The 12836-nt window shown below is 24.9% G+C and overlaps 1 long non-coding RNA gene across 4 annotated transcripts in view; it reads right to left on the bottom strand.

Annotated features, from left to right (window-relative positions):
* Positions 1-10677: 10677 nt before the first annotated feature.
* The window catches only part of LOC105253559, an 82601-nt gene continuing 80442 nt past the window's right edge, over positions 10678-12836 (bottom strand). For 3 of the 4 annotated variants that reach the window (XR_003122687.1, XR_003122689.1, XR_003122688.1), the window contains 2 exons: positions 12445-12663; positions 10678-11959 (listed from right to left, as the gene is read on the bottom strand). This is a non-coding gene — a long non-coding RNA (uncharacterized LOC105253559). Of the gene's footprint in view, positions 11960-12444; positions 12664-12728; positions 12830-12836 lie in introns of those variants that run through there. The other variant, XR_003122690.1, reaches the window with a different exon arrangement.

Below are 12836 nucleotides of genomic sequence, written 5' to 3' on the forward strand. Positions count from 1 at the left end.
CTGGAAATGCAATTCCTACAGACGGCACATTTATCATTATTATTTTTAATATCCTATTTGTCTATGTATTTGCAATTCAGAGAAAGAAAGCGTTTCGAAGCGTTTGCTTTTGTCGAATGGTTTATTATATCGTTTAGCGGAATAATCTTATGAAAGACACAGGAAATAAAATGTATATACTGTATATTATATATTCATATATATTATGTATTATTATCACATTTATAAAAGATTATGAACAATATAAAATTGCACGAAATCATTCGTAGCAATGTCATTGCGTATAATTTTCGATAATTTCCGGAAACATAATGTATCACATTATTTAATTATGTAATTTTGGAAGAGAAAATAATTGATTTCAATTCGTTAAATTTTTAATTAGTATTTTAATTAATAAAGATAGTAAAGAAATAAATAATGACGATTTTTTAGCAGCAATAAAATGCTTTTATCACTCTTATACTTCATAATAATTATTTTTTTTGACGGATTGTTTTTAAATTATTTATAAATAAGGAAAATAGCAATATTATAAAATATAATGTTAAAACATTGTATAGCAGAACAGAATGTAAATGTGTTACTTTTGTAATATAAATATTCTATATTCAAAATTCACTACTTGATGACAATCTTTCTGTATCTTTTTCATTGTTCCACAGTATAAATCTTTATCCAAACCAATGGTAGAAGTATAATCAACTTTTCGTTACATTATTCTTGAAATATGCTGTTCTTCTCGTTACTATGGTATTTTTCGATATAGGATAAAACTATAAAAAACAATCTCATCGTAAAGACAATCTTTATGCTAATCATATCGTTACAAATAAAAATATCAGTTATTTTCTATTATTACATATTAATTTATATGAAAAATGTTTAAGAATTGAAGTTATTCGACAAATTAAGCTATCATATATGTACATAAAAACATGAAATTATAATGCAATAACAGAAGTATATTTTTTCATAATTGTTGACAAATGTAATTAAAATAATAAAGAAAGAACGCAAATAATTTATGTTATAAAACTTTGCAAACCATGTTAAAATTTTTGATGATATATACTTGATACGCAATTCTATTTCATATGATATAAAGCATCAGACTGTATTTGACAAATATCCGATTTGATGAATATGATACGTGCATTCGATCTATTGTAATTTTAACGATGTATTTTACTGATTTTTATCTGCTGAGATGATTCCGTTTTTTATATCTCACAGTATCTTTTAACATATAAATTAGGCGGATTGTTGCCGTAATAATGTTTTGTTGAAATTTTCTACAAATGATATTAAAAATCGAAATAAATGACTTAAAAAATTGATCAGTTAATTGTCTTTGCATGTGAATTTCATAATGAAAAATTGGTAGGACAATTGTGTATATATTGTAGATTAGTATATAGATGTTTGTGTGTGTGTGTGTGTATAAGGTACATTCAAAATTACTTTCTACTTTATTGTCATTTGTGAAAAAAATTGTCATGATTATCAATTAATTAAACGATATCTTTGTACAGAAAAAAACTTTCGAGCTAAAAAATAATTATTATCCGAACGTAGAAAAATGATAATATTATATAAATAAGCTGAAATTTATCGTATTACATATTGCTTTCAAACAATTTTGCTGATAAAATAGTGAGTGAATGTCTCGTAATTGTTAGCATGGAAAGATATATACATACGTAAAATGATAATATATCATTGCAATTTTAATTAATCGTTAAAACAATTGTTGGTAAATATTTCCTTCCAAACAAAAAGTAATGTGATTTTTCGATAAAAGCGAGTAATTTTATTCCAAATTATAATAAAAAATTTATGATTTTTTTCTTTTCACGTACATTCAATGAACATCCTAATATACATTATAAATTATTTATCTACATAAAATCACATCTTTTATATATATCAAAACCAATCCTGTAATATTGTTATTTATATAATTTTATAATTATAAAAAAAGAAAAATGAAATAATTACGAAATAATTACGAAAAATAAAATAATTATGAACGATTTTCTAATTGTACAAGAACGATCGATGATAATAACATAGTGTAAAGCGTAAAGTTTAATGAAGCATTACGTGTCACTACAAAGGTTTATACATACGCAATGATCACGATCACTCGCTTGTAAATCATCATAAATCCAAAATAAAATTTAGCTAAGTCCGAGATATTACGTATGTTGGGAATCTTAATCAATGTGAGATTGTTTAACATCGCGTAACAGCGCGCTGATTATGCGTTTTGCCAGACATACGCTAAACAATATATTACACATTATCCCAAAAATCACCGTTCGTTTTTCGTACAATCTCTATAAAAAATGTAAAAAATTCTTTACACGTTCATTCACATTAGATCATTATAATTGTAAATTGAAAGTTAACTAGCAAAACTAAGTCTTATTTTCTTCTATTCAAATTATCAAATTTATTTTTTGGATCGCAAAGAATAATGAACTAACGAAATAATTTAACAATATCGAAACGCAATTTGATGTATTTATAAAATTTGGAAAATATTTTCAATTATTTATGAACTTAAAATTATTGCAACATGTTACAATCAAAAATGCATACAGAAAAAAATACATATTGTTTAATCGAATATTGTTACATATATACAATATTAGATGCAATATAATAATTTGAACAATTTCTTTTCCTTGAAAACAATTATGTATAATTTTCATTATTTAACAATCATAAGCATTTTTGCTTAACTTTGCTTAATTCTTATTATCTTCTATTAAACGTTGTTTATAATAATTGATCTGCTTTCGGGAAAAGATTTGTTTAATATTTTTCGCCGTGTTTATAATGTATTTTTCTAAAGTTTCTTCGCTTAAAGGTTCAAAGGGAATAATTTTACTAATAATATTTGCTTCGATGAAAGTATCTTTTACAATGTTTATAGTTCGATTTATGTCTATATTATACGTCGAATCGTCATCAAGTTGCTCAATTTTGAAAACGGCCAATATGATAAATTGTCCATTACCATATGCTTCTTGATACATTTTCACAAAGTTTATGACATCTATAGAATGTTCTGCTCTTAAATTCTCCAAGACAACAAAGTTCGAATACGAAGATGAGAAACCGTTATCGTTTCTTTTTTTAAGCCTTTTTTTTATAATATCCACCGTATATGATTTATCAACGCTTGTACCACCAATAAGAGCTACTACTTTTAAAAGTGGTGCATCTCGCTGAAGATATTCGGTTAAAACTCGTACGGTTTTATCGTGATCGAGTATCTCTTTTTCCAATTCAACAACATCAGATGCAAACATGTTAATACATTTATCATTCTGATCTATATGCAAAAGTTCAAAATAGAAAAACAATAAAAGTAGAAATAAAAATAGAAATGATATAAATAAAATTATGAAACATTGCGGCGAACATTTCGACGAACATTTCTGATAAATTTCATTTTTCGTAACTTGAATATCTTCCGGTTTCTTATCCTTTCGAGCCTTGTCGATTAACATGATTAGTTTCGAAGGAATGAGTTTTTTAATAATAATAATTATATTTATTCGTAATAATGTGAAAAAAAGAAAAATTATTGATTTAAATCGCGTGACTACAGAAGTCCGCCGTGCTAATTGTTCCTCAATGTTCCTCTTTGATGTAAATTCTGTAGTATCCATTAACTCCTTATCATTTGATCTATTATCGTGAATATTTGCCATACATTCTTCCGCCTCATCAGTTTCTTGTTTTGTATCTTGATTATCTTTCGATTCATTGTCGGTTTTACTACTTTTGATTGTAATGTTTGGAACAATACCTTGAATTATTTGAATCTGAGATTTGTGTTGTGCAATAAAATGTTTAAAATCTGTATTGTATTTACATATATTGCTTATATTTTTTTCTATTTTCGAAACATCAGATGTCAGATTGCGACTAATATTTGTAATATGAATATTAAGTGATTTAATGATCATATTATAATATTTCATAACATAGGACGATTCCGTAGAACTTGATTTTACAAAAAACGATTTTGATGTCTTATAAGTTATTTCTTCCTTTTTACTCTGATCATCTTTTAATTTATTGTCGTTTTTACTGCTTTCGGTTGTAATATTTACATTAATATCTCCAAATATTGGACTTTGAGTTTTGTCCTTTGCATTAAATTGTTTTATAATTTTAATGTATTGTTGAATAATGATTTTATATTTTTTCAATTGCGATTCTGCAGATTCTAAGTTATGATAAAATTGTACATATGCAATAATCAATATTTCTAAATATTTCTTACATATGTTATTAAATAATTCCAAAAATGATTTCTCTTCTTCCATAAAGTTTGATTCCGGAGACGATTTTACAAATGCTTCCGTAGTAGATGATTTCATAGAAAATGATTCCAGTGATTTTATTATTTTGATTTTAGATGATTCATTATATTTCATAGTTTTCGCAGTTGCAGTATATATGTCGCTCTACCTTTTTAAATGAAAAGAGGCTGGTTAATGACATGTGTTATCTTTTTTAATTACATATATAATACACTAACCATCGCATTTAATAAAGACAACATTCATTATTCTCTATTAAAAATATTTGTAAATTTTATTATCAATGATACAAACATTGTCAATAATAAAGTATTTGCACATATTATTACGTATGTAAATAAATTTTTGTTTTTGCATTTATATCTAAAATAATATTAAATTATAGTAGATTAAATTATATTCTATATAATTTAATCTACTATAATTTAATATTATTATATTCTATATAATTTAATCTATTATACATAAAAATTGTTTTAATTGCAGAAATATTTATACTCAAAAATTATAAGCTTTAATTATATTATATAGAAAAATAATATGCGCATATACAGTATTATCTCTAAACAATTCTTAATATTTCATTAGATTTATGAAAAAATATAAAAGCAAAAAATAAAATTTTGTTTATAGAAATATTAAATTTTATTATCGCATACAATGCGAAATTATATTCGATATAATTTCTCATTGTATGCGATAATATAATATAATTTTATTCTAGAAATATAATACCCAGCGTAACCATTTGCCATAGGAGGAAATGACGATTTCGTATCTGATCTATTTGAATTATTCAGAGACTCAAACTGCTCTTCTTTCATAACATTGGACTTGGAAGATTCTCTGAAAAGAAAACAAATCAACATGTTAATAATATGACAAATTACATTGATATATGTTTAGAAATTAATAAGTCCATATTTATTTGACGAATCGGAATATGAAGTCGAGAAGTTTTTAGTCAATAAAATTTGATATTTGTTTAGTTTTGTAAATAATTTATATTATTATATTAGCTTCCCCTCTTTTGTCTGAAAAAAATCTTATCAATTATAATATCAGTGTGATACAATTAAATATTTAAAAATACAAATTAAATAAAACGAAATCACAAATCATTAAGAATCGTAATTCGATTTCGAAATATACGAGTTTGGAATCTTACCAACATACAATCTGATTTAGAAACTGATTTAGAACTGTCAGAGATCAACTCTGAATATTTTTCGATCAATATGTTGATTATTCTCGAATAAAACAAAACTTATAAATATATCTACGATATTTGTTTTCTTTTATTATTTTTTATTCTATTTTGCTATGTTGATGTTATATTGACATGGGCTTATCTGTTATCTCTACAAATGATAACTATAGTAAACCTAAAAGTTTATATATGCTGAATATATTAATATGTATTAATTGCACTGAAAATATGATTCTTTTAAATGATATATTTTTCATTATTATTATCGTATGTTTAATTACCATTCAGAGACAGAAGATATCTTGAAGGATTTGTGTTTGTATAAAAGTTTCAATAACAATCGGTAATTATTTTCTATAGAATTCAATTATTTTTATTTAAAATAGTAAAAACTTTTAATCAAAAATACATAACTGAGTAGCACAACTTTTAATTAAAAATACATCTTTTTTTAAACAAACATCATTCTATCGCATCACGTTTTATTTTAGTATAGTACTATAGCATAGTAATATTTATTCACAAACATATGTACATAAAATACAATTATAGAATAACAAAAACAAATAATCTAATTATTGCGCGTAACTGAAACTTCCTTACATATATATCTTATTATTATTACAAATTGAAAGTACAGAAAGATTATGTAAAATATAACTTTAAAAAATTAAATAATAAATTTCAATGCGCTCTTTACAAAAATTATATTATAAAACTAAAATATAAACCAGCTATAATAGCTATATTCATGAAGCATTGAAATACATGCTCCTCTCTTATAATTTATTAATGTTGATTATAATAAATTTATCGGATTTATAGTTTGTTCCCCATTGTTTTAAAATTTAATACAATCATATTAAATTGAATTTACACTTAACAAACACATATTTGCACATATTTAACAATTTATTTATTTTATACAATAAAAAAATAAATCATTACAAATTTAATAATTTTAAAGTTAAAAAAAGAAAAATGAAATCGCAAACGACTTTTTATAAGAACGATGGATGTTAACAACGTAATGTAGCGTAAAGCTTAATATTTAATTTAGCATTACGTGACATTATGAAGATTTACATACGCAATGATCACGGTCGCTCACTTAGAAATCATAATGAAGCCAAATGTTATCATAAAATAAAACTTTTAAAATCCGAGATATTACGTATGTCGGGAGTCCTAATCAATGTTTGTTTAACTGTGCGTAATAGCGCATTGATAATGCGTTGATAATAGCGATAATAGCGCGTTGATAATGCGTTTTGCCAGACGTACGCTAAACAATACATTATTCCCTGCAAAAATCACCGTTTTTACTAAAATCATATAATGTATATGAAAATTTCATCATCGCATTTCGTTCGCATCAACGTATTATAACTATAAATTGTAAGTTGATTTTAAGTGCAAAGTCTTATTCTCTTTTATTGTGAAAGTTATCAAAATTATTTTTTCTCGAAAAGTATACTGAACTAACGATATAATTTACCAGTATCGAAACGATCCAATAAACATGATGGCGTCTTAATTAACGTTATATTGACGTATAATATAATAATTAATGACGTATTATTGATGTCACAATACGTCATTAAAACGTTTATCATGTTTACTGGGAATTAATGTATTTATATATATAATTAATATTTATATATATATATAATTTTAAAAATATTATCAATTATTTATAGACTTAAGATTATTGCAACATGTTATAATTGAGAATGCATATAAAAAGAAATATTTTTATTGTTTAATGGAATATTATATCAGATGCATTATAATAATTTGAACAATTTCTTTTCCTTGGAAAAAAATGATATATAATCTTCATTTAGCAATCATAGGCTTTTTTGCAATTGTATTATCGTTTATCAAATGTTGTTTATAATAATTCATCTGCTCTCGGGAAAATATTTGTTTAATAGTTTTTGTCGTGTTTATAATGTATTTTTCTAAAGTTTCTTCGCTTAAAGATTCAAAGGGAATAATTTTACTAATAATATTTGCTTCGATGAAAGTATCTTTTATAATGTTTACAGTCCGGTTCATGTTTACAGTATGCAAATATTTGTTTGTGTGATAATTGTTGCATTTTACATCTCAAAATTATTATTAGTCATAAAGTTTCATTTCCGAAAATTTGTTAAACATCGATTTTTATTTTTGAAATCTCGAAATAAATTTTTTGAAAAAATGAATCCAAAATTATTACAAAATCTGCTTTTTTCATCATATATATTTTTATTATTTTTATTATATTTATCTTTTTCTTGAAAAGCAACTTATATTCTTTTCTCATTTCGATTACAAATACGTATGAAACCACAAATTATTAAGAATAATCGACTTTGCAAACATTATGAGTTTGGAATCTTACTGAGGGACACAATCTAGTTGACATATATATTTATTAATTTATATATTATTTATTTTTCTATTCTACAAATTGGAGGAGGCATTAAAGAAGTTCTTAAATAAAAAATTTATTTGATGTTTGTTTAATCTCATTGCAAATGATTAATGTAAATCTTAGCGAAATTGGATTGTCAGAGAAATTAAATAATTAATAATATTAATTGCTGCACCTATATTAGATTACAATGTCAAAAGTGAAAAATCATATGAGTTTTATTGGTGCAAAATACATCGAATTTACTAAGTTCTTTTTATGAATCTCTTGTTTGATAGTAAGCAAATTTTTTTTAGTAATATATTAATAATAAATTGTAGATCTTGATAAGTCATAAGATCTATTTTTGCTGAAAATATATACAGGGTGTTTCAGACCATCCATATTACCCATTTAAAAAGAGAAGTGGTTATTTCAAAAAAGTAAAAACATTTTCTTTATTAAATTAGGTGCGCTCTATCGAATGGTGATATTTTTAACTTCTGATTTCGGCCGGAAATAGGTGATTCAGACCGGAAGTGCATTTTTTAAAATGGAACCTCCTATTTTTTATTACTTATTCTTGTAGCTTATCTCGAGAGTATTCCAAAACACTATAATAAAGTATTTCTTCATTGAGTACTTTTTAAGTTATGAGGCTTGAAGTCATTTCTTAATTTTACATAAGCCATAAAATATTTTGCCATTTACAAAAGCCGTAAAATATGACTTTTTTCCAAATGACTAATGCTAAATTATTTTTTTATTTACAAAATTTTATTTAAAAAGAAATATTTTTTAAACAAATTATCACCATGACTCATGATTAATATTTTGTTTCAGTCATTTATTCATAAATACATATAAAAAGTACAAATATATAGTAGCAACTAATTTAATCTAATTTTTATCCGTAATCTAGTTTCTCTCATATATATAATTCTCATTATACACACACACGAATCAAAAAATAAAAAAAATTGAGCAAAATATAATTCCAAAAAGTAAATAAACATAAATTCAATTATACTTTTCAAAAGAATTCGTCATTTAGAACCAGAATATAATCGTTAATACATATATTTGTAAGAAATTAAAACATACACTTTTTTTATAATCCAGTTTGTTGATTATATTAAATTTACCGGATTTATAATTTATTCTCCATTGCTTCAAGATTTCGCTCAGATTTTTCTTAATTTGTGCTTTTTATATACATTTTAACCTACAATACTATTTATATACTTCAAAGAGAGAAACACGTCTTTATATATCAAATCTATACTTTTATAATTAAATAAAAAAATATGAAACATTCGCAAATGATTTTTGCATAAAAACGATCGATGGTAACAACACAGCATTGTGTAGCATTTAATATTCAAACATTACATGTCATTACGAAGATTTATACATCTTTACCGAATTTATTTTCCATTATTTCAAGATTTTGTTCAGATTTTTTTAATTTGTGCTTTTTATATATATTTTAATCTACAATACTAATTATTTATTTTATATACTTTAAAGAGAGAAGCATTTCTTTTATAGATCAAAATTCTTTATAACTAAATATATCTTTATAATTAAATAAAAAAAAATACAAAACAATTGCGAATGATTTTTGATAAGAACAATCGATTATGTAACAACACAGTATTGCATAACATTTAATTTTCAAGCATTACCTGTCATTACAAAGATTTATACATATGCAATGGCGGCAGTCTCTTGCTTATATAAGTCATCATAAATCCAAATATGATTATGGAATAAAATTTAAAATTTTTTAGCAAAAAATATTTAAGATGTTATATCGGGAATCATAATCAATTTGTTAATGCTAACTATACAATAAATAAATAATATTAATATTGTTTAATTTGGAAGCAATGCATACAACAATTCATTATATATTCAATATTATGAGTATAAATTATGTGTAAGTTGACTTTTTAATCAACTGAAGATCTAATTAAGCAATGTGAAAATCCAATTCGCCATATTTTTAAAGTTTGGAAAATAATGTCAATAGAAATTACCTGGCTTATGATTATCAATTATAAATAAAAATGTTAAGATTATCACAATAGAATACAAATGGAGAAAAAGAGTATATTATTTAATTAAATATTATTATCAGTCGTAAAATAATAATTTTACGACTGATTTAAGTCTTGTCACTTTGAAAGTAATTAATAATATTATATTTAAGAAATAATTGATAATTGATAATTTTTATAAAAGATGACGTGTGATATGTTGTTTAGCATAGGTCTAATGAAACGTATAATTAGCATCTCGATTGCATTAAATTTTATTCCATAATCACCATTTGGATTTATGATGACTTATAAGCAAGTGACCGCCGTGATTTCATATATATAACTCTTCATAATGATATGTGATGCTCGAATATTAGATGCTATAGAGTGATGCTTGTTACTATTGATTGTTCTTTTGCAAAAATAATTCCCGCATGTTTCGTATTTTTTTATTTAGTTATAAAGGTATAGATTTTGATTTATAAAAAACGTATTTCTCTTTTTGAAATATATAAATAGTATTATAGATTAAAATGTATGTTGAAAGAACAAGGAATCTTGTCACCTTAGAAATAATTACCGACGCGCTGATTACACATTTCACCAAACGTAAACAAAATACATCATCTTTTGTCAAAAATTATCAATCATTTTTAAATATAATAATTATAATAATTACGTATAATCTCTTTATTGTCTACCAATCACCTGAATTTTGCCATAGGCTCCTTTACAACCGGTATTATTTTCTATCAATTGTCGTTTAATAAGAACGATCTGATCTTGAGAGAGAGTTAATTTAACATTTTTCGCAATTTTTTTAATGCATTTTTCTAAAGCATCCTCGCTCAAGGATTCATAAGGAATAATTTTAATGTCGAGATTTGCGTTGGCAAAAGTATTTTTCATTATGTTTATACTTTTATTTAGATCTATACTACGCGTCGAGTTATCGTTCATCTGCTCGACATTAAAAACAACAAATATAGTACCGTATCGATTGTCGTATGTCTTTTGATGCATTTTTACAAATTTTATAACATCTAACAAATGTTCGTCTCTCAAATTTTCCAAGATGAACAAATCGGCGCGCGAAGAAAAAAAATGGTTATTACTTTTTTCATAAAAATTCTTTCTTATAATTTCCACCGTGTATGATTTACCGACACCGGTACCACCGACGAGAGCTATTATCTTTAAAAAAGGTGAATCTTGCTGGAGATATTTAATCAAGATTTGTACAGCTCGATCTTGACCGAAAATCTCTTTTTTTAATTCTACAATGGCAGTCGTAAAAGTATTGCTGTGCTTATCATCCTGATCTTCATGCAAAGATAACAGGAATACGAATATTAAAATTATTACAAAACATATGATGCAAAGTGCTGTTTTGATTTTTGAATATTGCGAAGCATTTTTCGAATGGATTTTTTTTTTCGTATCCTGATAATTTTTCTGTTTCTTGTCTTCGTTGTTTTCATTTATATGATCTAGATTATTTTCTTGAATCTCACTAGTCTTTCTGAATTTTCGTCTCGTAGGAATCAGTTTTGTAATATCTTCGTTTGTTTCCGAAGGCTTGGATTCTAAATCAAAGGCAGACTTCAACATATTTGTATGTGCTTGTTGGACAGCAGCAAACGATAATGATTCCATAGAGATCGATTTCGATAGGTCCATACATTCTGCAGGATCCCTAGGTTTCATAAATTTTTCTACTTCCATAACCTCTGTTTGATCGACTGCTAACATAGGTGTGAACGATGTTGTATCATGTTTCGTTGAATCTGGATATTTCTCTATTTCCATATATTCCACAGGATCGTCTGCAGGTGTAAGTGCGGATGTAGATGGCACATTATCGATCCTCGGATGCCAAAAATGTTCCGGAACTTTGCTGTTGTTATAAAAGATACATTCTGCTCTTTTTGTTTGCATCTCCAATAATGCGGGCTCCCTGGTTTTAAAAATAATGGTTTTAAAAATAACGTAGATAACTCTATTAAATATCATATTCCTTTTAATAGTTACAATTTTTTAATCATTTTGTTACGTTAAACGGAAGCATTATGTTTTGTTTAAAATATGTTTTATCTTAAAAATATTTTTAAATTTTATTATCAATACTAATGATAAATGTAATACAAATACTACTATTGATTTTAATAATTTTTTGTTTTTATTTTAGTCAGTTGTGGCTTATATAAAAATTGTTTTAATTGCAAAATATCTTTATTTAAAAATTATAATTTTTAATATTAAATTATACGAAAAAATAATATGTGCATTTATAGTGTTATTTTACACAATTTTTAATAATATATACACATTTTTAAAAAGACATAAAAATGAGGAAATAAAATTTAGTTAATAGATGTATTAAATTTTTACGTATCGTGCGACATTAAGTTCATAACTAATTTTAATCAAAAGATATAATACCTAGCGTAAATATTCGGATATAGTATTTGCTCGCTGTAGTGCTTATCCAACGTGGATAATTTTAATTCTTTGGAAGTTTTGCAAAAATGGACTTGGCTGGATGGAAAACTGAACGTCCTGATTATTTTAGTACGCGATGATTCTTGATCCGATTCGAAGGAATCATCGATGTTCAGAGCCTCGAGTTGCTTTTCCATAATATCGGATCTGAAAGATTTCCTGCACAAAAGAAATCAACTATTAATAACATAACCCTCAGTTACACTGACATATGTACATCTTACTTTATCCGTCCCTGTTCTGCAAATCGGAGCAAGCACTCGAAAAATTCTTAATCAAAAAGTTTATCTGATATCGTTTACTTTTATTGTAAATAATTATGTAAAGTTTTA

This window comes from Camponotus floridanus, unplaced genomic scaffold (genome assembly GCF_003227725.1).
Source record: "Camponotus floridanus strain SB8 unplaced genomic scaffold, Cflo_v7.5 scaffold2, whole genome shotgun sequence".
Classification (NCBI taxonomy): domain Eukaryota; kingdom Metazoa; phylum Arthropoda; class Insecta; order Hymenoptera; family Formicidae; genus Camponotus; species Camponotus floridanus.